The 26,813-nt window shown below is 51.8% G+C and overlaps 1 protein-coding gene across 3 annotated transcripts in view; it reads left to right on the forward strand.

The window, feature by feature from the left end:
- PREPL (prolyl endopeptidase like) overlaps positions 1 to 26,813 on the forward strand; it is a 416,901-nt gene that overhangs the window by 389,279 nt on the left and 809 nt on the right. The window lies entirely within an intron of this gene.

A 26,813-nucleotide genomic window follows, 5' to 3' on the forward strand; every position in this document is an offset into this window, starting at 1 on the left:
TCTGCTGAGCGGACCGAGCCTCACTTTATCTGTTGTGTGTGGGAGGGCACCTTTAAACCAGTTTATGTGCTCCTTGTAGGTGAGCGGAACTTCAATGTCTTCGTATGGACAATATTCTTCCTGTGTTTCATCCGGAGTGTAAGTATGAAATGTATTTGTGTGTGCATCTGCTGGTGGGAACTTGACCCAGGAATAAAATACTTATGTCCTGAATGACTTGTGTGCCTCAATCATGAATGTTCCAGTCCCACCTAATGCTGAGACTCCAAACTCTGCTAGTTTTAAAGTGAGTGCATTTCTGACATTTTCTGAAATGTTTATAGCACCTTCTTGTTCGCCTTCCCCTGCTGCATTCGCACGTAATGCTGCTGCATCGCTGTCTTCTTCAAACATTGTTGAAAGAGCTTCAAGGAAACTGAGATAAGGTTTTATGTACATTAGGGTACTATTATCCCTCAAGCTTGGTTAAACCTACAGCTAAGACATAGGATATGCCTACTCAGCTGCGGCGGATCTTTCCCTTCCCACTTCAGATGGGGTCTCTGAGAAAAGCTTGACTGAACTACTCAGATTTGACCATTAAATAAGAACCAAACCAACATTGGCGGCGCCATGTCTTATAGTTCCTATAAATCTATATAGGATCGGCATGTTTAGACAACATAAACTGTGGGAGTGGTGTCCAGACTGATTTCAGACACCCCCAACACATGTATACCAGGTAGCTCACAGTGCCACTTTGAACCCCTCTTATCAAGGAGCCAATAGTTTCGGCAACTCTCGAACGTGACAACCCTGATCCCTCAGGGAACGTGCAAACAGTACAGTACTTTTCGCTCAGTCACTCGTGCTCCCTTTGTCTCAGAGAAGTACACAGAATAAAGAATGGGGACGTTTTCAATAAGCATTTATTGAACCAGCGTCATTCCAGTGTAAAATACGTGTGCTGCAACAACCATAAGACAGAAACAGAAATAAACTATTACAAGCACCAACGGAGTAAATGGATCGTAGATTTCTACCATAGTGCTAGAAAAATGAATATATGCAGGCATATAAATACATGACTAATAATGCGTACTCCTACGATGCAGACCCTAACTATATGCACCTAAATGTACCTAACATGCATGTATGTGTATAGCCAAGAATCCCCTAGGATAGAACCAACCCCATTACCTGGTGTGAGAGAATGTAGGACCCCATCTTGGTCTCGAGATGGCCATCCCGTGAGGGATGTCAGACCACTGGCTGCTAGGATGTCTGCGTGCAGAAACCTCAGCGTCTGGCGTCAGTGTGTCAGCATGGAAGTCTATCTCCTCTGCCTGCCCCAGCAAAGATATGGTGTATCTGAAAGAAACAGGTTAGTATTAGATTCCTTACCTTAGAATATCCCCAGGCGTCAGTCTGGATCCGGAAACTTTTGCGTAGCAGTACCCCTGCGCGTCGGTAGGCGTCGTCTGCAGGCGTCCCCTGCGGCTCCGCGTCCGTCGTCGGCGTCGTGCGCCGTGATGACGTCGCTGGAGTATATAGACGCCGCCTCCGCGCGCTGACGTCAGTTCTTCTTTTTTCCGCGCCAGTTAGCGCAGATCCGAAGAGCAGTACTCCGGTCTTTTGACCAAGTTTTTGATAATTCCTAATTGTTTCTACGGTGCCGGTAGGATGCCCGGTTTCAAGAGTTGCGACGGGTGCGACCGCCTGATGTCGGTCACCGACCACCATCGACTCTGCCTCCGGTGTCTGGGCGCGGACCACGACGTGGAGTCCTGCGTCGACTGCCGGGCCTTGACTAGTAAAGCTAGACGGGAGCGGTCCCGCAAGCTGCTCGAACTCCGAGTGTCGGCCCCGCGTCGAGAGCGGTCCTGGTCCGGTCGGAGGTCGAGGGAGCGGTCGAGGGAGCGATCGCGGAGCCGCCATGAGCGCTCCGGGAGTCGCCGTCATTCCTCCGGTTCGTCAGGTAAGCGTCACAAGAAGTCGGGGCATCGTCATCGTACCCCCGACTCCCCCCGACGCCCGCGTGATGCGGCCGGGGGTTCGGGTGGCCCCACCCCCGCGGCCCCGCGTGGGTCGCCGACGCCGTCTGCCCCATACCCGTCGGTCCCTGGGGAAGGCGCGTCGCGCGAGGAGATTGATGCGTTCCTCATGGCTATGAGGGCGAGGTCTCCTCCGGCGGGGCCTACGGCGCCTGCGGGCCCGTCGGTCCCGTCTGGGGGCCCGAGCGGTTCGGGTGCTCCTGCCCCGGCGCCGCCGGCGGCTCCGGTCCCGGCGCCTCTGGGCCCCTTAGGGTCGTCGCCGGCTGGTCCACCGGCCTCTCCGGCGCCGATTCCATTGGGCCTACCCGTGGTGCCGCCTCCGCGCGACGCCGAGGCTCCGCCGTCGGTTCCGGCCGGCGTCGGGTCCCCGGCGCCGCGCGGCGCCACCCCCATTCCCTCTCTATCTCCTGACGCGGAGTCGGACCGGCATCGTCCGACGCCGAGTCCGGCGCCGTTGGAGCCCGTTGGCTCCGAGGAACCAGTCTATATCGTCGACCCAGCCTACGGCGATGAGGACGAGTATGGAGAGGGTTGGGAGGGGTCTGAGGACCCTTTATCCCGTGCCTGCCAGTATGATGTGGACTGGGTAGGTGACTTGGGCGATGCCAGTGGTCTGGACGAGTCGCCCAACCCTGGGTTTGTCTCGCCTTCACCTGTGGCGTCGGAGGCGGGGGCTGCCTATTCGGTGGTCCTGATGAGGGCTGCCAAGGCCTTGCGCCTTGAGCTCCCCGTCGCTAAGGTCAAACCTAACATTCTGACCGAAGTGTTTAAACCGCAGTCATGCCCTCAGGAGCCTCTGCTGCCGTTTAATGAGGCCCTCACGGATGTCCTTTTGGGCACCTGGTCCAGGCCCGCTTCCGGTGCACCGGTTGACCGGAACGTTGCCAGGCGTCACCGTCCGTGTTCGGACGACCCTGCCTTCCTCTCCACCCATCCCTCCCCGGAGAGTCTGGTGATCCAGGCCTCCACTTCACAGTCCGCATTCCCGTCGGCCCCGCCCGATCGGGAATCGAAGCGATATGACCAATTTGGCAAAAAGGTCTTTTCGTCTTTGAGCGCTGGACTGCGGTCTTGTAATACCGCGTGCCTCTTGGGCCGCTACACCCACTCCCTGTGGGATACGGTCGCGGAGTGTTTGCCGCAATGCCCGCAGGAAGTGCGGGACAAGCTCGGCCAGGCCTTGGTTGAAGGCCGGGATGCGGCGAGATACTCGATCAGGTGTGGTCTTGACACGACCGACTCGCTGGGACGGGCTATGTCCACGACGGTGGCGATTCGTCGCCATGCATGGCTGAGATCTGCCAACTTCTCGCCGGACGTCCAGAATGCCCTCATGGACATGCCATTTGATGGCAGTCGCCTGTTCGGTGACAAAGCGGACAACGCGCTTGAGCGCTTCAAGGACTCCAGGGTCACGGCCAAGTCCTTGGGTCTTTCGACCCAGCGCCAGCAAACGGGTTCGTTTCGCCCCTTTCGTGGCCAAGGAAGGGGCGGTCCCACGCGTGCTGCCAGCCACGCGCCGCAGAACGCTCCCCAGCGCGGTGGCGGCCGTGGTTTCCACCGTGGTGGCGGTAGAGGGCAGCGGCGAGGTCAGTCCACACCTCCCCCCGCTGCAGCCTCCAAATCTTCCTAGTCCGAGCTTTCGGGCTCACGTGACGCCAGTGGGTGGCAGGGTTCGCCATCACCACTCCCGCTGGCGCACGATTACATCGGACAGGTGGGTGCTGCAGCTCGTCCGAAGGGGCTACTCCCTCCCCTTCGAGTCCACTCCTCCAGCCATGCCACCGCAGAACCACCGTGTGTCGTGGGGGACCACTTGACACTTCTGCAGGAGGAAGTTACGGCCCTCTTGGCCAAGGGGGCCATCGAGCGCGTTCCTGGGCCAGAAGTAGGGTGTGGTTGCTACTCCCACTACTTTCTGGTGCCCAAGAAGGACAAAGGAGGCCTCCGTCCTATCTTGGACCTACGGAACGTCAACGGCTTCCTCCGGAAGGAGAAGTTCAAGATGTTGACTTTGGCTCAGGTCTTGGCTGCTCTAGACCCACAAGACTGGATGGTAGCGTTGGACTTGCAGGATGCGTATTTTCACATCCCCGTCCTGCCGGCCCACCGGCGTTACCTGCGGTTCACGGTAGGCCACGAGCACTTTCAGTTTATCGTGCTCCCATTCGGCCTTACCAGCGCCCCACGGGTGTTCACGAAAGTGATGGCGGTGGTCGCAGCTCATCTGCGCCGGTTAGGGGTTTCAGTCTTCCCCTACCTCGACGACTGGTTGTTGAAGGCGGGCTCGCCCCAAACAGTCGTCCACCACCTTCAGATGACGGCAGACCTCCTGCACGAGCTGGGGTTTTCCATCAATGTGCCGAAATCACACCTGTGTCCCTCTCAAAAGCTCCTTTTCATCGGAGCGGTTCTCGACTCGGCGCAGTTTCGGGTTTATCCTCCGGAACGGCGGGTCCGGGATATTCAGGCTCTGATTCCCATCTTTCAGCCGTTATCCCGGGTTTCGGTCAGGTTGACGCTACGGCTTCTGGGGCTGATGGCCTCCTGCATCCTACTGGTGCATCACGCCAGGTGGCGGATGCGGGCTCTGCAGTGGGACCTGAAGTTTCAGTGGGCCCAGCATCAGGGCAACCTATCCGACCATGTCCTGATCTCGGAGGGCACTGCGAGACAGTTGCAGTGGTGGCTTATGGACCGCGATTGGGTCAGAGGCAGATCCCTCTCCCTTCCCCAACCGGAGCACGTAGTTGTGACGGACGCGTCCCTCCAGGGCTGGGGTGGCCACTTGGGAGAGGCGGAGATCAGAGGCATCTGGTCTCCGGCGGAGTCCCGGCTCCATATCAACCTGTTGGAGCTGCGGGCGATTCGCCTAGCACTGAAGGCATTCCTCCCCTTTGTCAACGGGAGTGTAGTGCAGGTGTTCACGGACAACACCACCGCCATGTGGTACTGCAACAAACAAAGCGGAGTGGGGTCGTGGACCCTTTGCCAGGAGGCTCTGCGCCTCTGGCAATGGCTGGAACGTCAGGGCGTGACTCTGACGGTTCAACACCTGGCAGGTTCTCTGAACGCCAGGGCGGACGAACTCAGCCGTCGGTGCTCGGTGGATCACGAATGGCGTCTGAACTCGGACGTGGCGAACGGCCTCTTTCAGCAATGGGGAGAGCCTTGGTTAGATCTATTCGCCACAGAAGAGAACGCGCAATGTCATCAGTTCTGCGCGTTGGAGTTTCCAAGACGGCACTCGCTCGGCGACGCCTTTCGGCGCGAGTGGAGTTGCGGTCTGTTGTACGCCTTTCCGCCTATACCACTTCTGCCCAGAGTGCTGAAGAAGATCAGGCGCGACCGGGCCCAAGTTATCCTGGTGGCTCCGGACTGGGCTCGAAGATACTGGTATCCCGAGCTACTCAGCATGTCAGTCGGTCCCTCGATCCGCCTGCCCCTTCAGGAGGACCTTCTGTCGCAGCAGCAGGGGACGGTCCTCCACCCGAACCTGTCCAGCCTCCACCTGCATGCGTGGAGATTGAGCGGCGACAGTTGAGGCCATTCGACTTGCCTCCTGAAGTCTGTGATGTGATTCTGGCAGCCAGGCGTCCCGCCACAAAGTCGGTATACGCCTGCCGGTGGAACAGATTTGTGGCATGGTGCACAGCAAAGGCTGTGGATCCCCTTTCTGCCCCTCTTTCCGAGGCTCTCCTCTTCCTTCTCTCTCTTGCCCAGCAGGGCTCTGCTCTGGGCACTATCAAGGGCTACCTGTCTGCCCTTTCCGCCTTCTTACGGCTACCTGATCAGCCATCTTTATTCAAGTCCCCTATTGTTATGAGATTCTTGAAAGGCATCACGCACATGTATCCACCTGTTCCGTTCGTGATGCCTCAGTGGGACTTGAATCTGGTTCTGACATTCTTGATGTGTGCTCCCTTTGAGCCGCTTCATTCCTGTCCTCTCCGTCTTCTCACTCTTAAGACGGCCTTCCTGGTTGCCATCACCTCTGCCAGGAGAGTGAGTGAGCTCCAGGCTCTTTCTGTCAAACCTCCTTTCATGTCCGTCCATCCTGACAAGGTGGTTCTTAGGACTAGGCCTTCTTTCCTGCCCAAGGTAGTTTCTGCTTTTCACATTGGGCAGTCCATCACCTTACCCTCCTTCTTCCCGCCTCCGCATCCTTCAAAAGATGAAGAGCGGCTCCATCGTCTGGACCCAAAACGTGCGCTTTCATTTTATATGGATCGCACACGCCAGTTCCGGGTGGATGACCAACTGTTTGTTGGCTACGTGGGTGAGAAGAAGGGAAGGGCGGTACAGAAACGAACCATCTCTCGGTGGGTCGTCCTGTGCATCAAAGCATGCTACTCTTTGGCTCGGAAGGGGCCCCCTGTTGGGCTGAGGGCCCATTCCACTCGGGCCACGGCGGCTACTACTGCCCTGGGCCGGGGAGTCCCTTTGCAGGACATTTGCCAGGCGGCTACGTGGGCCTCGCTGCACACCTTTGCGAGGCACTACTGCCTGGATAGTCAAGTCCGGAGGGATGGCTTCTTTGGCCGTTCGGTCCTCCAGGACTTTCTGGTGTAGGTTTATATTGGTTCGCAGACCCACCACCGGGGTTGGTATTGCTGGGGTATCTATTCTAAGGTAAGGAATCTAATACTAACCTGTTTCTTTCAGATGAACAAGTTACTTACCTTCGGTAACGATATATCTGTAAGAAACAGTAGTTAGTATTAGATTCCTTACCGCCCCGCCCGTCCTCCCCGTTCTGCGAACTGATACCTAGGGTTGAGGACATCCCTTTCAGGGCCCTAGTTTCAAATGGCACCAGTGTTAGTTCTCACATGGCTCTGCGTGTTCTGGCGCGGAAAAGCTGTGTGCAAAGAACTGACGTCAGCGCGCGGAGGCGGCGTCTATATACTCCAGCGACGTCATCACGGCGCACGACGCCGACGACGGACGCGGAGCCGCAGGGGACGCCTGCAGACGACGCCTACCGACGCGCAGGGGTACTGCTACGCAAAAGTTTCCAGATCCAGACTGATGCCTGGGGATATTCTAAGGTAAGGAATCTAATACTAACTACTGTTTCTTACAGATATATCGTTACCGAAGGTAAGTAACTTGTTCTTTTATACCCATAAGGTACCCTCAGGGGTTCTACCTTGCTGTGTCATGTCAGCCGAGGATGACGAAAGAGATGACCCTTATACATAGTTATTATGCAGAAGATGGTAGGCCTGCTGTGATTCTGAGAATCCCTTGCATAATAAATAAGGCTAGTTTTCAGAGAAAACCACAACATTTATGCAGCATCTAACTAGGTACAATGATACTGTAAATGTAGGTGAAAGGTGATTACCCAAGCCTATATTGGGGTACATTACAAATCATAACAATAGGAGCTTAAGTATGATTGGATGGGCCATCACTGGCAGGGTGAGAGGGAGGAGCAGGGCCCAGCTTCAGTTACACCTGAATTGACTGTGTCCTATCCCCACACAAAGGGCTGCCTACCCCCTGTCGTTAGGACCCAGCACATGGAAGGCAGGGCATCTGTGAATTTTAAAGGTATGTCAATAGAAGCTTCTCCCCCTTCAAAGATTCAACAGTGTGTAAATGAGGGGACCTCAGACACCACCAGTTCAGTGCACTTCTGGACCTGTGGAAACTGTCAGAAAGAAGGACTGCTGGGCTGCAACAAGGTCTTCCACTCAGCTATACTGCTGCTCTAAAGGAACTGCTGCCCAGATATGCTGCCTGCTACCTTCTTGCCTGGGAAAGAAGAACTGGACCTGCAACTTCTTCTTGAACTCAGGACCCTAGAGTGACCTAAGGGCTAGTCTGCTGGCCTCTTGATCTGAGCCTCAGGCACATAAAAGGCTCCTCAACAGATCATGGACCTGTCTTCAGCGAGTTAAGGACCCCCCCAAGTGGTGCTCTCAGGTCCTGGACCATTGGTGTGGCTGTCGAGCTCTTGCAATCAAGCTTTTGGGCTCTTTGTGACCGCGAACGGGCCCATTAGCACAGGAACCATGCCACTCACTCCGAAAAATCCATGCGAGCCACCCCCAGCTATTCTTCTCGCACATCAAGCATCAATCGCCCGTTGGGGACTGCAAAACTCCGGCCCGCCCATCTGTGACACCCAGCCTGATCTTCGTGCCATGCTGATCACCACCCGCGACACACTCCTCGCTCCCTGCAAACCTCTGCAACATAAACAGGATTTATGACACAAAAGTTGAGAAAGTAAAACTTCAGAGGGACTAATCTGGAACTGTATCCCACCTACGATCCATCGTGGTCGGCCTGAACTTTTGACTTTCACCCAGTCCAGCATGACCAGATAGCCAAGGTTAGCTCTTTTTGCTGTTATGCTCTATATTGCAGTTTATTCCTTAAAAATTTGTAACCCTAGCTCTACTGATTGAATTTTTGTGGTATTTTGTTCTTATTTTAATTATTAATTTGAGTTCTATCTTTCTAACCTGGTGTGGGATCCTTATTTTTTGGGTTTTTTCACACTTTTACTGTTTGAAGTGCTGCACAAATACTTTACACGTTGTGTCTAAGTTAAACCTGACTGCCCTGTGCCAAGCTACCGGGGGTGAGCACAGTTTAATCTGGGGTTTGCTTGTGCCTTATCCTTACTAGCATTGTGGTTTCTGCTAGACCAGGGCTAACATCCCAGTCAACCAGTAACCCAATTTTAACATTGATCTGTGTGGTAGTCATGCATTGAAGGTGACATAGGCGCACTCTAAAAAATTAACCACATTGTTAGGTTGTGCATATATTGCAGTTTCCGGAGTGACGGTGACCTAAGAGCTTTGGAAACCCCCACAGAATATGTTTATTTGCCCTGGTGATCTCTTTTATTGTGTATGTACCACGTTGTTTCGTATGCTAGCACTTTTTCTGAATGCAAACTGCTGGTTCAAGGACATTGTAAAAATGTTTCAAGATTTTACAATGTTTCCTGCTGTGCCAATATCAGTGGGGTGTTTTACAGTGACTGGTATCATATGCATTAGTATATAGGAGTTTCATTAATGTAACTTGTATTATTTTGTTTCTGATGTTTCTCCCTACAATACCAGGATTCAAAATATGAAAACAATTAGTTGGTTCACCAGGCTAAGGGAATTTAATGGAGTTGAAAGACAGGTAGAGCCTATTGTCCTGATGAAAGCCCAGGGATCCTGTAGCCATCAGGACTAAAACATGGTCACCTGATAAGGACTGTGAGAAAGATATCTTAATACATACCTAACTTCTCCCACTCTTTTATGTGTTTTTAATATTTCATTGGGAAGAACTCTGCTACGTTAGTTAATACAATTGATTCTAATTATACCCGTCCTAATGCAATTTTAACAGACATTATTGAGACCCTCAAGTTTTCCACTTTACTCCCATTAATAACAACATTTCACAAAAAAGACTCCATGAGGTCGGGTTCAGACAGCCTAGCACCCTGAATCGTGTTGGCGAAGACTCAATCCCCATGATGAAGCATGAAACCTGATGAGGATGAGGAGTTTCATCTTTTTTTGAGGAATCTCTCCCTTGGTTAATAATCCCTGCTAATGCAGGAATGTTTTGCCATCTGTGTCAACATAAACTGAAGCAATCCCATAAATGCTCGCCTTGTTATAGCACTAGTTGTTGCCCCAGACTAGGCGTACAGCCTACCAGTCTTGTAGTTTACAAATTGAACAGGTAGATGGCGCTCTAAATATTCTCCCTTTTTCCAACTGTTAGTTGCCCCCCCTCCCCCATAACAATAAGACTTTATCACACACTTCACAAATGAGTCCTTTTCGTTGATCAGATCAATGTATTCATGGGCGAGTGAGGCCTCATGGGCTGCCCTAGTAATTTGGGTCTAGTCATTTCTCTGGTTTGCTTCCTGGTGACAATTCACGCAGGTTGGCTGTTGTTCTCTATGCATTTTCTTTCTATGGTCCTTCTCTTTAAATTGTTTAAATGTTCTAGGTCAAAGGTACTTTTCTCCAGAAAGAACTTTTCTGTTGCCACTTTTTCAACAACCTGCATGTGCTCTTTACAAAGTATTGGTACATAGCATGGTCCGCAGGCGTCCCTTTTGCCGGGGGCTATTCAGGTTTAGATTTTCCTGCCCCCATCCTTGTCTCCTTTTCTCACTTAAAAGGAGATCACACGTAAAGGTGTCTACCATAAATGTGCTACTGCTTATCTCATACAGGGAGGGAGAGTAAAAGTAACAGATAAAGAAGAGGTCCTCACAGCTATCCCCGTCCGTGGAGGGAAGGTGGGAAGTATGTTGCACAGTATTGTTTTGATTCTACTAACACTTCACAAGTTCAGTGAAAGGAAGTTTACGTTGATTGTTGCATCGATGCCTTTAGACATTTGGCTTCCATTTCTAGGTGCCATACATTCAATGCATAGCATCTTTATTCACAGTATCAATTTGAAAGGAGACGCATCATTTAAGCGTTAGCCAGTGAAAAGGCTTCATAACAGTATTTGACCTGTTTATAAGTACTCCCTATTCTAGCAGAAGAAGTTTTTGAATACAGAGATAGTGTTTGGTTTGAGATTGATGCGTTCCTCATGGCTATGAGGGCGAGGTCTCCTCCGGCGGGGCCTACGGCGCCTGCGGGCGCGTCGGTCCCGTTTGGGGGCCCGAGCGGTTCGGGTGCTCCTGCCCCGGCGCCGCCGGCGGCTCCGGTCCCGGCGCCGCTGGGCCCCTCAGGGTCGTCGCCGGCTGGTCCACCGGCCTCTCCGGCGCCGATTCCATTGGGCCTACCCGTGGTGCCGCCTCCGCGCGACGCCGTGGCTCCGCCGTCGGTTCCGGCCGGCGTCGGGTCCCTGGCGCCGCGCGGCGCCACCCCCATTCCCTCTCTATCTCCTGACGCGGAGTCGGACCGGCATCGTCCGACGCCGAGTCCGGCGCCGTTGGAGCCCGTTGGCTCCGAGGAACCAGTCTATATCGTCGACCCAGCCTACGGCGATGAGGACGAGTATGGAGAGGGTTGGGAGGGGTCTGAGGACCCTTTATCCCGTGCCTGCCAGTATGATGTGGACTGGGTAGGTGACTTGGGCGATGCCAGTGGTCTGGACGAGTCGCCCAACCCTGGGTTTGTCTCGCCTTCACCTGTGGCGTCGGAGGCGGGGCTGCCTATTCGGTGGTCCTGATGAGGGCTGCCAAGGCCTTGCGCCTTGAGCTCCCCGTCGCTAAGGTCAAACCTAACATTCTGACCGAAGTGTTTAAACCGCAGTCATGCCTTCAGGAGCCTCTGCTGCCGTTTAATGAGGCCCTCACGGATGTCCTTTTGGGCACCTGGTCCAGGCCCGCTTCCGGTGCACCGGTTGACCGGAACATTGCCAGGCGTCACCGTCCGTGTTCGGACGACCCTGCCTTCCTCTCCACCCATCCCTCCCCGGAGAGTCTGGTGATCCAGGCCTCCACTTCACAGTCCGCATTCCCGTCGGCCCCGCCCGATCGGGAATCGAAGCGATATGACCAATTTGGCAAAAAGGTCTTTTCGTCTTTGAGCGCTGGACTGCGGTCTTGTAATACCGCGTGCCTCTTGGGCCGCTACACCCACTCCCTGTGGGATACGGTCGCGGAGTGTTTGCCGCAATGCCCGCAGGAAGTGCGGGACAAGCTCGGCCAGGCCTTGGTTGAAGGCCGGGATGCGGCGAGATACTCGATCAGGTGTGGTCTTGACACGACCGACTCGCTGGGACGGGCTATGTCCACGATGGTGGCGATTCGTCGCCATGCATGGCTGAGATCTGCCAACTTCTCGCCGGACGTCCAGAATGCCCTCATGGACATGCCATTTGATGGCAGTCGCCTGTTCGGTGACAAAGCGGACAACGCGCTTGAGCGCTTCAAGGACTCCAGGGTCACGGCCAAGTCCTTGGGTCTTTCGACCCAGCGCCAGCAAACGGGTTCGTTTCGCCCCTTTCGTGGCCAAGGAAGGGGCGGTCCCACGCGTGCTGCCAGCCACGCGCCGCAGAACGCTCCCCAGCGCGGTGGCGGCCGTGGTTTCCGCCGTGGTGGCGGTAGAGGGCAGCGGCGAGGTCAGTCCACACCTCCCCCCGCTGCAGCCTCCAAATCTTCCTAGTCCGAGCTTTCGGGCTCACGTGACGCCAGTGGGTGGCAGGGTTCGCCATCACCACTCCCGCTGGCGCACGATTACATCGGACAGGTGGGTGCTGCAGCTCGTCCGAAGGGGCTACTCCCTCCCCTTTGAGTCCACTCCTCCAGCCATGCCACCGCAGAACCACCGTGTGTCGGGGGACCACTTGACACTTCTGCAGGAGGAAGTTACGGCCCTCTTGGCCAAGGGGGCCATCGAGCGCGTTCCTGGGCCAGAAGTAGGGTGTGGTTGCTACTCCCACTACTTTCTGGTGCCCAAGAAGGACAAAGGAGGCCTCCGTCCTATCTTGGACCTACGGAACGTCAACGGCTTCCTCCGGAAGGAGAAGTTCAAGATGTTGACTTTGGCTCAGGTCTTGGCTGCTCTAGACCCACAAGACTGGATGGTAGCGTTGGACTTGCAGGATGCGTATTTTCACATCCCTGTCCTGCCGGCCCACCGGCGTTACCTGCGGTTCACGGTAGGCCACGAGCACTTTCAGTTTATCGTGCTCCCATTCGGCCTTACCAGCGCCCCACGGGTGTTCACGAAAGTGATGGCGGTGGTCGCAGCTCATCTGCGCCGGTTAGGGGTTTCAGTCTTCCCCTACCTCGACGACTGGTTGTTGAAGGCGGGCTCGCCCCAAACAGTCGTCCACCACCTTCAGATGACGGCAGACCTCCTGCACGAGCTGGGGTTTTCCATCAATGTGCTGAAATCACACCTGTGTCCCTCTCAAAAGCTCCTTTTCATCGGAGCGGTTCTCGACTCGGCGCAGTTTCGGGTTTATCCTCCGGAACGGCGGGTCCGGGATATTCAGGCTCTGATTCCCATCTTTCAGCCGTTATCCCGGGTTTCGGTCAGGTTGACGCTACGGCTTCTGGGGCTGATGGCCTCCTGCATCCTACTGGTGCATCACGCCAGGTGGCGGATGCGGGCTCTGCAGTGGGACCTGAAGTTTCAGTGGGCCCAGCATCAGGGCAACCTATCCGACCATGTCCTGATCTCGGAGGGCACTGCGAGACAGTTGCAGTGGTGGCTTACGGACCGCGATTGGGTCAGAGGCAGATCCCTCTCCCTTCCCCAACCGGAGCACGTAGTTGTGACGGACGCGTCCCTCCAGGGCTGGGGTGGCCACTTGGGAGAGGTGGAGATCAGAGGCATCTGGTCTCCGGCGGAGTCCCGGCTCCATATCAACCTGTTGGAGCTGCGGGCGATTCGCCTAGCACTGAAGGCATTCCTCCCCTTTGTCAACGGGAGTGTAGTGCAGGTGTTCACGGACAACACCACCGCCATGTGGTACTGCAACAAACAAGGCGGAGTGGGGTCGTGGACCCTTTGCCAGGAGGCTCTGCGCCTCTGGCAATGGCTGGAACGTCAGGGCGTGACTCTGACGGTTCAACACCTGGCAGGTTCTCTGAACGCCAGGGCGGACGAACTCAGCCGTCGGTGCTCGGTGGATCACGAATGGCGTCTGAACTCGGACGTGGCGAACGGCCTCTTTCAGCAATGGGGAGAGCCTTGGTTAGATCTATTCGCCACAGAAGAGAACGCGCAATGTCATCAGTTCTGCGCGTTGGAGTTTCCAAGACGGCACTCGCTCGGCGACGCCTTTCGGCGCGAGTGGAGTTGCGGTCTGTTGTACGCCTTTCCGCCTATACCACTTCTGCCCAGAGTGCTGAAGAAGATCAGGCGCGACCGGGCCCAAGTTATCCTGGTGGCTCCGGACTGGGCTCGAAGATACTGGTATCCCGAGCTACTCAGCATGTCAGTCGGTCCCTCGATCCGCCTGCCCCTTCAGGAGGACCTTCTGTCGCAGCAGCAGGGGACGGTCCTCCACCCGAACCTGTCCAGCCTCCACCTGCATGCGTGGAGATTGAGCGGCGACAGTTGAGGCCATTCGACTTGCCTCCTGAAGTCTGTGATGTGATTCTGGCAGCCAGGCGTCCCTCCACAAAGTCGGTATACGCCTGCCGGTGGAACAGATTTGTGGCATGGTGCACAGCAAAGGCTGTGGATCCCCTTTCTGCCCCTCTTTCCGAGGTTCTCCTCTTCCTTCTCTCTCTTGCCCAGCAGGGTTCTGCTCTGGGCACTATCAAGGGCTACCTTTCTGCCCTTTCCGCCTTCTTACGGCTACCTGATCAGCCATCTTTATTCAAGTCCCCTATTGTTATGAGATTCTTGAAAGGCATCACGCACATGTATCCACCTGTTCCGTTCGTGATGCCTCAGTGGGACTTGAATCTGGTTCTGACATTCTTGATGTGTGCTCCCTTTGAGCCGCTTCATTCCTGTCCTCTCCGTCTTCTCACTCTTAAGACGGCCTTCCTGGTTGCCATCACCTCTGCCAGGAGAGTGAGTGAGCTCCAGGCTCTTTCTGTCAAACCTCCTTTCATGTCCGTCCATCCTGACAAGGTGGTTCTTAGGACTAGGCCTTCTTTCCTGCCCAAGGTAGTTTCTGCTTTTCACATCGGGCAGTCCATCACCTTACCCTCCTTCTTCCCGCCTCCGCATCCTTCAAAAGATGAAGAGCGGCTCCATCGTCTGGACCCAAAACGTGCGCTTTCATTTTATATGGATCGCACACGCCAGTTCCGGGTGGATGACCAACTGTTTGTTGGCTACGTGGGTGAGAAGAAGGGAAGGGCGGTACAGAAACGAACCATCTCTCGGTGGGTCGTCCTGTGCATCAAAGCATGCTACTCTTTGGCTCGGAAGGGGCCTCCTGTTGGGCTGAGGGCCCATTCCACTCGGGCCACGGCGGCTACTACTGCCCTGGGCCGGGGAGTCCCTTTGCAGGACATTTGCCAGGCGGCTACGTGGGCCTCGCTGCACACCTTTGCGAGGCACTACTGCCTGGATAGTCAAGTCCGGAGGGATGGCTTCTTTGGCCGTTCGGTCCTCCAGGACTTTCTGGTGTAGGTTTATATTGGTTCGCAGACCCACCACCGGGGTTGGTATTGCTGGGGTATCTATTCTAAGGTAAGGAATCTAATACTAACCTGTTTCTTTCAGATGAACAAGTTACTTACCTTCGGTAACGATATATCTGTAAGAAACAGTAGTTAGTATTAGATTCCTTACCGCCCCGCCCGTCCTCCCCGTTCTGCTAAACTGATACCTAGGGTTGAGGACATCCCTTTCAGGGCCCTAGTTTCAAATGGCACCAGTGTTAGTTCTCACATGGCTCTGCGTGTTCTGGCGCGGAAAAGCTGTGTGCAAAGAACTGACGTCAGCGCGCGGAGGCGGCGTCTATATACTCCAGCGACGTCATCACGGCGCACGACGCCGACGACGGACGCGGAGCCGCAGGGGACGCCTGCAGACGACGCCTACCGACGCGCAGGGGTACTGCTACGCAAAAGTTTCCGGATCCAGACTGACGCCTGGGGATATTCTAAGGTAAGGAATCTAATACTAACTACTGTTTCTTACAGATATATCGTTACCGAAGGTAAGTAACTTGTTCTTTTATACCCATAAGGTACCCTCAGGGGTTCTACCTTGCTGTGTCATGTCAGCCGAGGATGACGAAAGAGATGACCCTTATACATAGTTATTATGCAGAAGATGGTAGGCCTGCTGTGATTCTGAGAATCCCTTGCATAATAAATAAGGCTAGTTTTCAGAGAAAACCACAACATTTATGCAGCATCTAACTAGGTAAAAGGTCAGTAAAAACCAGTTATATAGTACAATGATACTGTAAATGTAGGTGAAAGGTGATTACCCAAGCCTATATTGGGGTACATTACAAATCATAACAATAGGAGCTTAAGTATGATTGGATGGGCCATCACTGGCAGGGTGGGAGGGAGGAGCAGGGCCCAGCTTCAGTTACACCTGAATTGACTGTGTCCTATCCCCACACAAAGGGCTGCCTACCCCCTCTCGTTAGGACCCAGCACATGGAAGGCAGGGCATCTGTGAATTTTAAAGGTATGTCAATAGAAGCTTCTCCCCCTTCAAAGATTCAACAGTGTGTAAATGAGGGGACCTCAGACACCACCAGTTCAGTGCACTTCTGGACCTGTGGAAACTGTCAGAAAGAAGGACTGCTGGGCTGCAACAAGGTCTTCCACTCAGCTATACTGCTGCTCTAAAGGAACTGCTGTCCAGCTATGCTGCCTGCTACCTTCTTGCCTGGGAAAGAAGAACTGGACCTGCAACTTCTTCTTGAACTCAGGACCCTAGAGTGACCTAAGGGCTAGTCTGCTGGCCTCTTGATCTGAGCCTCAGGCACATAAAAGGCTCCTCAACAGATCATGGACCTGTCTTCAGCGAGTTAAGGACCCCCCCAAGTGGTGCTCTCAGGTCCTGGACCATTGGTGTGGCTGTCGAGCTCTTGCAATCAAGCTTTTGGGCTCTTTGTGACCGCGAACGGGCCCATTAGCACAGGAACCATGCCACTCACTCCGAAAAATCCATGCGAGCCACCCCCAGCTATTCTTCTCGCACATCAAGCATCAATCGCCCGTTGGGGACTGCAAAACTCCGGCCCGCCCATCTGTGACACCCAGCCTGATCTTCGTGCCATGCTGATCACCACCCGCGACACACTCCTCGCTCCCTGCAAACCTCTGCAACATAAACAGGATTTATGACACAAAAGTTGAGAAAGTAAAACTTCAGAGGGACTAATCTGGAACTGTATCCCACCTACGATCCATCGTGGTCGGCCTGAACTTTTGACTTTCACCCAGTCCAGCATGACCAGATAGCCAAGGTTAGCTCTTTTTGCTGTTATGCTCTATATTGCAGTTTATTCCTTAAAAATTTGTAACCCTAGCTCTACTGATTGAATTTTTGTTATTTTGTTCTTATTTTAATTATTAATTTGAGTTCTATCTTTCTAACCTGGTGTGGGATCCTTATTTTGTGGTTTTTTTCACTGTTTTACTGTTTGAAGTGCTGCACAAATACTTTACACGTTGTGTCTAAGTTAAACCTGACTGCCCTGTGCCAAGCTACCGGGGGTGAGCACAGTTTAATCTGGGGTTTGCTTGTGCCTTATCCTTACTAGCATTGTGGTTTCTGCTAGACCAGGGCTAACATCCCAGTCAACCAGTAACCCAATTTTAACATTGATCTGTGTGGTAGTCATGCATTGAAGGTGACATAGGCGCACTCTAAAAAATTAACCACATTGTTAGGTTGTGCATATATTGCAGTTTCCGGAGTGACGGTGACCTAAGAGCTTTGGGAACCCCCACAGAATATGTTTATTTGCCCTGGTGATCTCTTTTATTGTGTATGTACCACGTTGTTTCGTATGCTAGCACTTTTTCTGAATGCAAACTGCTGGTTCAAGGACATTGTAAAAATGTTTCAAGATTTTACAATGTTTCCTGCTGTGCCAATATCAGTGGGGTGTTTTACAGTGACTGGTATCATATGCATTAGTATATAGGAGTTTCATTAATGTAACTTGTATTATTTTGTTTCTGATGTTTCTCCCTACAATACCAGGATTCAAAATATGAAAACAATTAGTTGGTTCACCAGGCTAAGGGAATTTAATGGAGTTGAAAGACAGGTAGAGCCTATTGTCCTGATGAAAGCCCAGGGATCCTGTAGCCATCAGGACTAAAACATGGTCACCTGATAAGGACTGTGAGAAAGATATCTTAATACATACCTAACTTCTCCCACTCTTTTATGTGTTTTTAATATTTCATTGGGAAGAACTCTGCTACGTTAGTTAATACAATTGATTCTAATTATACCCGTCCTAATGCAATTTTAACAGACATTATTGAGACCCTCAAGTTTTCCACTTTACTCCCATTAATAACAACATTTCACAAAAAAGACTCCATGAGGTCGGGTTCAGACAGCCTAGCACCCTGAATCGTGTTGGCGAAGACTCAATCCCCATGATGAAGCATGAAACCTGATGAGGATGAGGAGTTTCATCTTTTTTTGAGGAATCTCTCCCTTGGTTAATAATCCCTGCTAATGCAGGAATGTTTTGCCATCTGTGTCAACATAAACTGAAGCAATCCCATAAATGCTCGCCTTGTTATAGCACTAGTTGTTGCCCCAGACTAGGCGTACAGCCTACCAGTCTTGTAGTTTACAAATTGAACAGGTAGATGGCGCTCTAAATATTCTCCCTTTTTCCAACTGTTAGTTGCCCCCCCTCCCCCATAACAATAAGACTTTATCACACACTTCACAAATGAGTCCTTTTCGTTGATCAGATCAATGTATTCATGGGCGAGTGAGGCCTCATGGGCTGCCCTAGTAATTTGGGTCTAGTCATTTCTCTGGTTTGCTTCCTGGTGACAATTCACGCAGGTTGGCTGTTGTTCTCTATGCATTTTCTTTCTATGGTCCTTCTCTTTAAATTGTTTAAATGTTCTAGGTCAAAGGTACTTTTCTCCAGAAAGAACTTTTCTGTTGCCACTTTTTCAACAACCTGCATGTGCTCTTTACAAAGTATTGGTACATAGCATGGTCCGCAGGCGTCCCTTTTGCCGGGGGCTATTCAGGTTTAGATGTTCCTGCCCCCATCCTTGTCTCCTTTTCTCACTTAAAAGGAGATCACACGTAAAGGTGTCTACCATAAATGTGCTACTGCTTATCTCATACAGGGAAGGAGAGTAAAAGGAACAGATAAAGAAGAGGTCCTCACAGCTATCCCCGTCCGTGGAGGGAAGGTGGGAAGTATGTTGCACAGTATTGTTTTGATTCTACTAACACGTCACAAGTTCAGTGAAAGGAAGTTTACGTTGATTGTTGCATCGATGCCTTTAGACATTTGGCTTCCATTTCTAGGTGCCATACATTCCATGCATAGCATCTTTATTCACAGTATCAATTTGAAAGGAGACGCATCATTTAAGCGTTAGCCAGTGAAAAGGCTTCATAACAGTATTTGACCTGTTTATAAGTACTCCCTATTCTAGCAGAAAAAGTTTTTGAATACAGAGATAGTGTTTGGTTTGAGGTCAAACAAACTTACCATGTGTGGAAGTTGGAGCTAGCACACAAGTCATTCAGGGCATCCCGTTTGCTTTATATTAACCTATGTGTTCAAGACCCGGTACCTGACTCTTGAATCCTGAGAGCTATATTTGAATCCCAGCATCATGAAAATGACAGATGATTTTAAGTAGACTTACCTCCCCTTGAGAAGAAAGAGCTTTCTACTGGGCCCGACGAAGATCCTTTTTTCAATGCAACCAATGTCAGTCCAAATGCAGCTGTGTTCTGCTCTTTGCACCGTATGTCAGAAATTTCAGGAGAAAGTCCTTGGCTTAAGAGATTTTCTTCCTCTCCTGATGGGACGTTGAAAACACTCCTTCAGACCGACACAAAGTACCTACATTCAGTATACTCATCATTAAAGACTGATAAAGCTTAGCCATTGCATGGATTTCCAATTTTGTCAATGTAAGCAATGACCATTCTCCCAGCTGAAGAGTTCGAAACAACTGCTGCCTGTTGGAAGGAGTCTTTTGTGATGGTCCACTTTGCCCATATCTTGGCAACGTTGCACATGGCACACTGTACTTGTGCAGTAGACCTCAAAGACTCAGCATTTCTATCTGGGTCCCTCAGGGAAAGAGATGGTGTTCATAGCAGAGGGCCCATTACAAATACTAGGTTTTCATGATAGCAACGTCAGCGATTTTGTTATTACAATGAATTCACATAGACAAAAGCAGATGTGTGCACACTCCCCACATACCAAAACCTACCTTAAGCACCAGATGTAGCTTGCTGTGTGTTTTTTACTTCCCATGCTCAGATTATGTGCGGCTGGTGCAGCAAGCATTGGCAATGTTGGAGAATGCTCTAGGCTATACAATTCATCCAGTAATGCTGCCATGATCACTGTAACATAAAAAAGGGCAAAAGAGATTGCCTCAGCAATTCTTGGTATACTGTAAGGAACGATGGTAGCCACCTTTTGTGTAATGCTTGTGTAATGTTATGGTGGTAAATCGTTAAATATTACCATCTTTATTGAGACAATGGTGCCCATCTCTAGTGTAGGACACTGGAATAATATGCGCAATTTTTAATATTATAACTAGTGCTGTTTGAGGTCTGAGCCTTCCATGCACTCAGTCACCCATTCAGCCTTCCTTGTACTCACTTATTCAACATTCATCCATCAGTCCACTCGCCAAATAATTATTCATGTATTCAGTCATTCATTCATCCATCCACTCACTCTCCCGTCCAACTGTTAATTCGTTCTTACATTATCTGACTCTCCCATCAACACAGCTGTAATCCAAAACTCACCAGGTAAACACTTTTGCTAATGAAATGCAGGACCAATTGGCTTTGCTAGTGCGTTTTTAATTGTATCTGATAAAAACATCTAGCCGCAGATTCCTTACCTTTGACTTTCCCAGGAGTCAGACTGGATTGGGAATATATTTCTTCGAGCTATACCCCTGCGCGCCAGTAGGTGGTGTTGATTGGCTCAGCGTGATGCCATCTGCATCATCTGTGCCGTAGTGACGTCCGCGTCACCTATATAGGCATCACCACCATCAGTTCTTTTCTTTCTGCACCAGTCAAGCGATGATCCATGAAGAGAGCTACCCTCTGTCACTTTTTAACAGGCTTTTAAAAAAAATATTTTGTCAACCCCTTTTTTGGTGTCTAGACTTTTTTCCATCACGCATGGTATGCCTCTGGTGCCTGGAGCACGACCATGACTTGAAGTCGTGCTATGACTGCTGGGCCATGGCTCTGAAAGCTTTGAGGGAGTGGTCCCTAAAGCTACTTGCGGCCTGGCACCACTTTGCACGACTCCTTGGAAGCTCATTTACGGTCCCGGTCGAGAGGAAGGTTTGGGCACCGCTTTGAGAGTCCCAAGTCCTTGTCCTCCCACTCAAAGTCGTTGGGTAGGTCATGTAAGAGGCATAAAAATCACAAGAAGTCGAAACATGCTTCGACTTCTCCCTGTCAGTCTGCCGACGCGACTGAGGAGCCTTGGTGTTCTAGGCCACGTTCTTCTCAACCTGCGCCTGGGTCAGAGCCTGAGCGACCCGCACCCAAGTTAAGGAATTTTCTGATGCCATGTGCCTCTTTGTGCGGCCAGACGCTACCGGCACGCCTTTGAGCCCCATAGGCTCAGAGGGGGCGCCATCAGATTTTGGGGTTCCGATCCCGGAGCCGATGTCCCCCCATTGACCTAGGAATGGATCCGGTCTGGCACAGATCGTGCCATTGCGACCTACCCCGGCTCCAACCCCAACGCTTCCCGAACCTCTGGTTCCCCCCTCCTCCTCTGGCGCCAGACCCATTTTAATTCCCGACGACCCAGAGCCGGTACCGTGTCGACCAATGCCGCACTGACAGAACCTCCACTCTAGGTCCTAGGTCATTTCCTGAGCCCTATTATGAAGGACTAGGAGTGGAAGAAGATTGGGAGGGGTCAATGGTATGCTTTCTCCCCCTACCGTGGCTACAGAGGAGGGAGCATCATTTGCTATGGTGGTGCGAAGGGTGGCTGAGGTCCTGGACCTTCAGCTCTTCTCGGTGGCAGTAAAATAGACGTGACGGAGGTATTGTAGATAGGTGTCTCCTCTTCTGAACCCTTGCAACCCTTTAATGAGGTCCTTACAGATGTCTTACTGGGTACCTGGCCTAAACACAGCACAGGGTCTTCTGTGAATAGGATAACTGCCCGCTGCCACCGCCCTGCCCCGGGCAACCCAAGCTTCCTCACCACCCACCCTACCCCAGAGAGCTTGGTGGTCCAAGCCTCTACCTCCCATGCCGCATTCCCTTCCGCTCCCGCAGACAGGGAATCCAAAAGGCTGAATAGTTGGGGTAAGAAATGTTTTCTTCCACCAGTCATGCATTGCGGTCGGTGAACACTGCAAGCTTATTGGACCATTATTCCCAATCCCTGTGGGAAACAGTTGCGCAAGTGCTGCTACAGGTCTTGGAGGAGGCCCGGGCCATCCTCTCCCAAGCAGTATCAAACGGGGGAGATGCAGCGAAGTTCACTATCTGTTGTGGTCTTGACACGATCGACTCGCTGAGCAGAGCGATTTCATTGTTGGTGCCTGTTCGACATCACGCCTGGTTGAGGATTTTTGCTTTTCATGGGATGTCCAGGCCTCTTTCATGAACATGCCCTTTGGTGGCATTTGTCTCTTCGGAGACAAGGCAGACATGGTGCTGGACTGCTTTAGCGACTCACGGGCTACGGCCAAGTCCTTGGTCCTCTCAGTGTCCAGTCGTCCCCAGCAGTGGTGGCCAGCACAGATCTGGAGTGGGGGGGAAGCAGCCAGGCTCTCCTAAGCCAATCACAATGGTACAGTGCAGCGTTGGGATTGGTCTTGGCACTGTAGTTCGGCATTCAGACGGGGACTGGCGCCCTGGGCATGTTCTCCATCCAGGCTGTAATGCAGCCTGGGTGGAGAAAATGCTAAGTGCGCATGGCGCTTTGGCCGGCCCGAGACGTCCGGCCAAAGAGTCATGCGCACTTAGTGTGCTCACCACTCCTCCCCTACCCTGCCCTGCTCTGTGAGCAGAGTAGCCCCGCCCTGCCCCCATGCTGCCGCACCAGGAACAAATACAATTATAATGACATCAAGTTAATATAATTTTATTTTTCTTCTCCTTCACTTCTGCAACACATTGGGCAACGCTCCTCTGCCTTAGCGGAGGAGCCGCCACTAGTCCCCAGTCTGTCTTTCTCTGATTTCATGGCGATGGAAGGGGCTTTAAGCCGTGCCGGCCCTATCCTAGCTACAAGACCAGGCAGGTTCAGCAACTTCAGCGAGAGTGTGGCTTTTTCATGCCCTGTCTGTCTGGCGGCTAGAGGTCCGGTCAGTCCACACCCCCAATGCCACCTCAGCCTCCACACCTTCCTAGTCTTGCCCTTCAAGATTATGGGCTGCCAATCAGTAGCAGGATCCGCCATCACCTTTACTGCTGACTTGATATCACAACAGACCGGTGGATTCTTCAGATAGCCCGAAGAGGCTACTACCCCCTTCTGTGCTACCCCTCCCTCCATCTTACAACCGGCTGAATGAAGATCATCTTATTTTGTTCAAGAGAAAGTCATGGCTCTCTTGGCAAAGGGTGCTATAGAAGCGTTCCGGCACCAAAATTAAGCTGTGGTTGTTATTCCCACTATTTTCTGGTCCTGAAAAAGGACAAGGGCCTTCATCTGATCCTAGATCTTCGAGCTCTCAACTACTTCCTCAAATAAGTAAAGTTCAAGATGCTCATATTGATTCAGGTCCTGTCTGGCTGGGACCCGGGAGTCTGGATGTAGTCTTGGATTTGCAGGACACCTATTTCCATATTCCCATCCTGCCTGCTCATCTGCGCTACCTGCGGTTTACGGGAGGCTGCAAGCATTTTCAGTTCACTGTGCTCCCCTTCGGCCTTACCAGTGCCCCTCAGGTGTTCACCAAGGTAATGGCGGTGGTCGCAGCTCATGTGCGCCGATCAGGGGTGTCAGTCTTCCCCTATCTCGACGTCTGTCTGTTGAAGGCGGGCTCACCCCAGGCTGTTGTCTTCCACCTCCAGACTACGGCAGACCTTCTGCATTTGCTGGGGTTCACTGTCAACGTGCCGAAGCCCCACCTGACTCCTTCTCAGACACTCCCTTTAATCAGAGCTGTTCTGGACACAGTGCAGTTTCAGGCCTATCAAGCAACGATTCTAGGACTTTCAGGCTATGATACCGATGCTTCAGCCTCTATCCTGGATTTTGGTAAGAATGACACTGAGGCTGCTGACCCTCATGGCCTCCTGCTAGTGACACATACCAGATGGCATATGCGGGCTCTACAGTGGGACCTTAAGTTCCAGTGGGCGCAGTATCATGGGCACCTCTCCGACATGTTCCAGATCTTGCAGGGAACTGAACAGGATTTGCAGTGGGGGCTGACAAACCTCGATTGAGTTACAGGCAGACCCCTCTCCTTTCCCCAACCAGTTCTCACAGTAGTGACAGATGCGTTACTCCTGGGATGGGGCTGCCACCTGGGAGAGGTAGAGATCGGAGGGCTCTAGTCTCCAGCAGATTCCAGAGCCCACATCAACCTAATGGAGCGCCGAGCAATTTGTTTGCCATTGAAAGCTTTTTTCCTTCTGTCAAGCGGAGGCTAGTACAAGTGTTTACAGACAACACCACCACCATGTGGTACTGCAACAAGAAGGGCAAGGTGAGGTTGTGGACCCTTTGTCAATAGGCTCTGCGTCTCTGGACTTGGCTGGAACACCAGGGCATATCCCTGGTGGTTCAGCAAATGGCAGGTTCGCTGAATGCCAGAGCGGAGTAACTCAGCCGTCAATGCCTAGCGGATCAGGAATGGCGTCTCTATCCGGAGGTGCACTTGGTCTCTTTCAACAGTGGGGAGAGCCTTGGTTAGCTCTGTTTGCCTCCGCCAAGAACATGCAATGTCAGCAGTTTTGTGCGCTGCCCAGAGTTCTTAAGTAGACCAGGACCGACCAGGCTGAAGTCATCCTTGTGGCTCCGGACTGTGCATGGAGATTCAGTTATTCCGAGCTTCTCCAACTGAGCATCGATACTCCGATCAGTCTGCCCCTACGGGAGGATCTTTTGTAGAAGCAGCAGGGAAGGGTTCTCCACCTGAACCTGTCAACTCTACAGGTTCTTGCGTGGAGAATGGGTGGTGGCAGTTGACAGCATTTTACTTTCTTCCCGAAGTCTGTTCTATTATTTTGGCAGCCAAGTTTCCCACTACCAAGTCGGTGTATGCCTGCCAATGAAACAAGTTTGTAATATACTGTGCAGAAAAGTCTACTGATCATCTTTCTGCTTCCCTATCTAATAGTTGACTTTTTATTTTAACCCTTGCCTAGCAGGGCTCTGATCTGGGCTTTCCAAAAGAGTACCTTTCAGCCATGTGTGCCTTTCTGCGACTGCCAGACCAACCCTCTTTATTTATATCTCCCATTGCCAATAGATTTTTCAAAGTACCTGTACATATGTTACCACCTTCCCCTCTCATAATACCTCAATGGGACCTTCATTTGGTTCTCACTTTCCTAATGTGTGCTCCAATTGAACCTGTGCGCAACTGTCCTCTCTGGCTGCATACCGTCAAGACGGCTTTTTTAGTGGCAATTACATCCACCAGGAGTGTGAGCGAATTGCAGGCTATGTCATCCAAGCTTCCTTACCTGACAATATTCCCTGATGAGTTGGTGCTTCATACTTGGACCTCTTTCCTACCGTAAGTGGTAACACCATTCCTGTTGGGGCAATCTGTCCCCTTGCCCACTTTCTACGCTCCTCCGCATCCCTCTAAGGAAGAGGAGTGACTCCACCATCTGGATCCAAAAAGAACATTGTTGTATTCTACCATGACCACACCAAAGAATTCCGGGTGGACGGCCAACTCTTCATGGGGTACATGGGACCTAAGAAAGGACGTGCGAAGCAGAAGAGGACTCTCTCGCGATGGGTCATCCTCTGCATCGAGATTTGCTATGCTCTGGTGAAGAAGCAGCCTCCTGAAGGCATAAGAGCTCATTCCACCAGAGCTAGGGCTGCTACCACGGTGTTGCAGTTCGGAGTTCCAGTCCTTGCCATTTGTCAGGCAGCCACCTGGGTATCCCTGAACACATTTACCAAGCACTACTACCTGGAAAGTCAAGTCCGCATGGACAGCCTTTTTGGCCACTCTATCCTGCAGGACTTTCTGGTCCAAACTTGTCCGCAGTTCCTCCTCCGGGCATGGTATTGCTTGAGCATTTGTTCAAAGGTAAGGAACTGCGGCTAGATGTCTCTATCAGGTGGACAAGTTACTTAACTTTGGTAACGCCTTATCTGGTAGAGCCATGATCTAGCTGCAGATTCATTACCAATCCACCCATCCTCCCCGCACAGCGGACAGGTTTTTAGAGTCAGAGTAGGGCCCTGAAAGGGTTCAGGGCCTTAGTTGTCCACAACACACCAATGTCAGTGCACTTCATGGCTCAGCGCTTCTATTGTGGAAAGTCATGAAAAGTAACTGACGCCAGTGTGCCGAGGTGGTGCCTATATAGGTGACGCAGATGTCACTGCGGTGCAGACGATGCGGATTACGTCACGTGGAGTCAACCTACACCAACTATCGACATGCCGGGGTATTGCCCGAAGAAAAATCTTCGGGATCCAGTCTGACGCCTGGGAAATTCAAAGGTAAGGAATCTGTGGCTGGATCATGTCTCTACCAGATAAGGCATTACCGAAGGTAAGTAACTTTTCCATACTGCATAGTAAAGCCCTCTTTTTTACAACCTCTTTAGCTCAGCCTAAGTAGATACAATATGCATTAATGGCTCCAGGTTGAACTTAAAGTAATTGCACTAGACCTACAGGACCCTGCTACCAGATTCGTAACAGTGCCACCTAGTGTCAATTGCTGGCTTCTACAGTTTCCAGCTGTAGTCCGATGTGTGGGAATATTTCAAAAGAAGATTAGTTTGTGTGAAATCAGAACCGAAGGGAAGTTACTTGCTCTGCAGGGGACAACTATAATGATTATTATAATAACACCAAGATCCTGCATCATGTAAGGGACTGGTCTGGCAGTTTTGGGCTGTAATTCCTCTGCACACTAGTCTGCCTTTGTTAAGAGAATGGATAAGGAAGTTGGCAGGGATTTGTATTCAGATGAAGGTTAGAAAGCATTCCAAGTACTCTGTT

The sequence above is a fragment of the Lissotriton helveticus genome, chromosome 6 (genome assembly GCF_964261635.1).
Source record: "Lissotriton helveticus chromosome 6, aLisHel1.1, whole genome shotgun sequence".
In the NCBI taxonomy this organism is placed as follows: Eukaryota; Metazoa; Chordata; class Amphibia; order Caudata; family Salamandridae; genus Lissotriton; species Lissotriton helveticus.